The 4,181-nt window shown below is 41.9% G+C and overlaps 1 pseudogene; it reads right to left on the reverse strand.

Moving 5' to 3' along the window:
* Window positions 1–472: 472 nt before the first annotated feature.
* LOC140956385 (uncharacterized) lies at window positions 473–1,188 on the reverse strand (annotated as a pseudogene).
* Between the last annotated feature and the right edge of the window lie 2,993 nt (window positions 1,189–4,181).

Here is a 4,181-nt window from a genome sequence, read left to right on the forward strand (position 1 = left end):
TCTTTGATAATAGAGTTGGCTATCTTTGTGCCATCGATTGTACAAGTTCGTGAAGAGGGTTGGACGAGTGGAATGAGGGAGAGCGGCTCGATCGACAAAAAAAGAAGAGTAGCCCCCCTAGAACCGGGCAAAGTAATTATCAATGAATTCCAGAGCAATTCTCAACCAACAGATGTGATTCATTCCCGTAAAGATTATAACACACAGAAGACTCCTTACCTTAGGAGCGGGATGAGTGATACATCTGGCGCTCGCCGGTGAAGAACGCAAGCAAAGATGGAGCTCGGGTATTGATATATTCCATCAAGAGAAAGGAGGCAGACTGGTAAGAAGGCCGACCACATAGGGGGAGCTAACCGAAAAACTCAGCTTTTCGGAGCGGACCAATCTTCCGCCCCCTGTCCCCTTACTCTCTCTATCCTGCGGGAAGCGCGAAGAGCTAAGCCACTAATGTCGTGGCGAAGGTTATACCTCAGAAAGTCAGCGAAGCTAAGATTTCGTTATGTCTTACATCCTTTCGATCGAGTGACAACTTCGTTTCCTTCATTGCCCTTTGTTTTACAAAAGTAAAAAAAAAAAAAAAGAATTCTTGATGTCGATTCATCCACACTTCCATTCCTTGTAGAGGAAGGCTAACTGCTTGCTGGCTGGGATCTGTATGAGCAGTAACGTCCACGTACGGCTCCGTGAGAAGGGCGGTGGACAGAAATGGCCTTGTTGTACCTCGCTCTCGTCTTCAATGGGGTCTGCTCTTTTTTTTTTGGGAGAGTATGCCAATATGATCTTAATGAGGTGCGGGGCTTTGCATCTGACATTCGTTGGGCTTCCCTTTTCGGGAGCCTGCGTCCCGGCGTTTTTGTGCAATAAACCCCTCCGGCCGAAGACTAGTGGTAGGTGGTCCTGCGGAGCTTTCGGAAAAGGGTAGCCTAGTGTGTAAGCACAGCAATGAACCGCGGCGAACCCTCAGACGACCTATAGGGGGGAGATCCTCAGTAGTGGTGACCCTTTCACTCTTCCACGGACTGATACACATGTACCGAATGCTCATACGGGAAAGTTTACTCCTGGGTCTGGTTGCTCAGAGAAATCCTTTCTTTCTCGTCCACTCAGGGGGGTGCGGATACACCTGCGCGGATTACACGTGACAGTTACAAGAATGACGGGGAAGTTAACAGTACCCGACGACATTCAGGGATGGATGTAGACCCATCGGGCAGGGATAGTCATTCCGGTCCTGGGAGGTGGCGGGCGACCATTCTCAAGAACCAAAAAGACTGAGCTGAGGGAAACCCTATGAGCCACTGAAACCACGGCAGGAGGGCCCTTGATCTCTCAATAGAGGGAGAAAAAGGGGGCTTTGCTCCCCTTTACAATATGAAGAAATAAATAAGGATCGAAGTTTAGACCGCTCACAGGAGTTCTACATATAGAAAGGATCATGAAAGAGGCGATCAGAAAGGTACTCGAATCCATTTGCGATCCCGAGTTTCCAGACACATCGCACTTCCGCTCGGGTCGAGGCTGCCACTCGGTCCTAAGACGGATCAAAGAAGAGTGGGGAACCTCTCGCTGGTTTTTGGAATTCGACATCAGGAAGTATTTTCACACCATCGACCGACATCGACTCATCTCAATCTTTAAGGAAGAGATCGACGATCCCAAGTTCTTTTACTCCTTTCAAAAAGTCTTTTCCGACGGACGACTCGTAGAAGGTGAGAAGGGTCCTTACTCCGTCCCACACAGTGTATTATTATCGGCCCTACCAGGAAACAACTACCTACACAAGCTCGATCAGGAGATAGGGAGGATCCGACAGAAGTACGAAATTCCGATTGTTCAGAGAATCAGATCGGTTCTATTAAGGACAGGTCGTATTGATGACCAAGAAAACTCTGGAGAAGAAGCAAGCTTCAACGCTCCCCAAGACAACAGAGTTATCATTGTGGGGAGGGAAAGAGCATCCAACGCAAAGCGGCCTTTCATTCCCTTGTTTCGTCGTGTCACCCCCCCCCCCCCCCCACAAGCACCCCCCGGCTCAGGGGGGACCAGAAAACGCCTTTCATTTTCCCCCCTTCGTCAACCCTTGCCGCCATACTTAACAAACCCTCGAGCCTCCTTTGCACCGCCTTCCTCATAGAAGCCGCCGTGTTGACCCCGAAGGCCGAATTCTATGGTACAGAACGATGTAATAATAATTGGGCCATGAGAGACTTTTTTAAGTCTTGCAAAAGAAAGAGCCTGTTGAGAGATCAAGGGCCCTTAGCCATGGTTCAAAACCATCCCTTAGGATGTTGGGAAGAGGCTCTGGTTGGTGGTTCAAGCCCCAATGGCCATTAGCCTCGAAAACGACGCACGGAAGCGAAAGCGCTGCTGCTGTATTTTTGGACTGCAAGTTGATGCTTCGGTTCAGAGGCTCGTTTGAGTTCTTGGTTGGCTTTTAGCCTATGGACTTGGACTGGACAATACCTCATCAAGTTAGAAAGGTCATGTTTTTGGCCGTTCGTGATTCAGATCAGTTTAGAGGTCGTACGAGAATTTACGGTGCGATGTGCCAAATTGACTCTCGAAAGAGCGTTTCATGTTTTGGCCTCCATTCACCAAAGTTTAGACTTGTACCATTTTAGGAGCATCATTTCATCTTTTTAGACGTATTTTAATCATGACTAAATGATGGTTCGGGTTGGCACGGAGTCATGATTAAATATTAAGTCATTGGGCGTAATTGTCTCGTTTTTGGGAGTTCAATTTCATAGTTTGGTCAAATAAATCATTTGCATATTTTTCTTGTTACATCTAAGTCGCAGCGAGCCTGGGAACGATCCAACCCCTTTGGTAAAATAAATACAGGATATTTAATTATGTTATTTGATTATATTACGTGCAAAATATTCATTTTGAGATTTATGCGATATTGCTTGTGGTCACTTTACTATCATGGGATTAATACTTCACCCGGTCGCCAGTTACCGGTCAGTTCAGTTTTGTACCACCCAGTATACTGTGGCATTAGTCTGATCAGACGATTAGTATTTCACCCGGTCGTCAGTTACCGGTCTTGGTCGTCAGTTACCGGTCAGTTCAGTTCAGTTCAGGGGCCTGATAAACATAAAAATTGTACATTAATTAAATGTTTTATAATATAAATATATAGTTTTTGTTTTATTAAATGTTTAAATATTATATGTTTTATAATAAATTGTATAAAATATAAGTTGTTGTGTAATTACAAGTTTTTACTATTTTTTACAGGTTCGATAAAACAAGAATAAACTTGGCGTTGCAAATGAGATTAAGATGATTCTTGGACCTATAGAAAGTTGATTATAATATCTACAATATTGTTGACAAGCATGAGATAAAAATCCTCTCACAATTGGGATCAAATTAAGCAACAAATAAAATTACCAAAGGAGTGGCAGTTTTACCATGCTCTAGTATTTTGACCATATCTCTCAAATTACTGGTTTTAAAAAAATACCACAACTAGAAAACTCAATTATCCACATGTTTCTTTTTATGTGAAGAAGCAAATTCGGAGAAGAAGATTTTCAAAAGTGATGTGTAATATAATATAATATCTTGGAACACCAATGAAGACTTATGTGTAAAAAAAATAATATTTTATTTGTGGTTGTCTCCCCAAATTTGGCTATAAATAGGGGTGCATTGTAATGTATTGAAATATCTCTCATTCTATGAACAAACCTTTGAGTTCATAATATTTCTCTCTATATTTTTCCTTTATTTCTTCATTTCAATACAATTAGCATGTTAATTTCATATTCAAAGTTTTACACTTTGAATAATGAATACCTAACTTCCTAAAGTTGAGATGATAAGGTGAAACTCTTGGCATGATAATAAGGTTATTAAAAGGTAAGAATCTATGTTTTNGAAGAGTTTATTTCCCTTTCTGATCTTTGATTTTTTTTGTGTTGCATTTAATTTTGTTTGTTTTTATTTCAGATTTCCTTAATCTTTTTATTTTCCCGGTTAAATGGCGGATAACGGTACTCCGTGACTCTCATAGTTGGTTTAATCAGTTTCTCATAATTGCTGATACAAAAATAAAAAAAATCATTTCTTTTCTTTTCAAAATGGATGAAATTCTCTCAAAAATTTGTAAATATTTTCCCTCTGTTTCTGAAAATGTTCTAAGAAAAATTTATGCAGGAAGGTGT

This window comes from Primulina huaijiensis, chromosome 13 (assembly GCF_012295235.1).
Source record: "Primulina huaijiensis isolate GDHJ02 chromosome 13, ASM1229523v2, whole genome shotgun sequence".
NCBI classification, from domain to species: domain Eukaryota; kingdom Viridiplantae; phylum Streptophyta; class Magnoliopsida; order Lamiales; family Gesneriaceae; genus Primulina; species Primulina huaijiensis.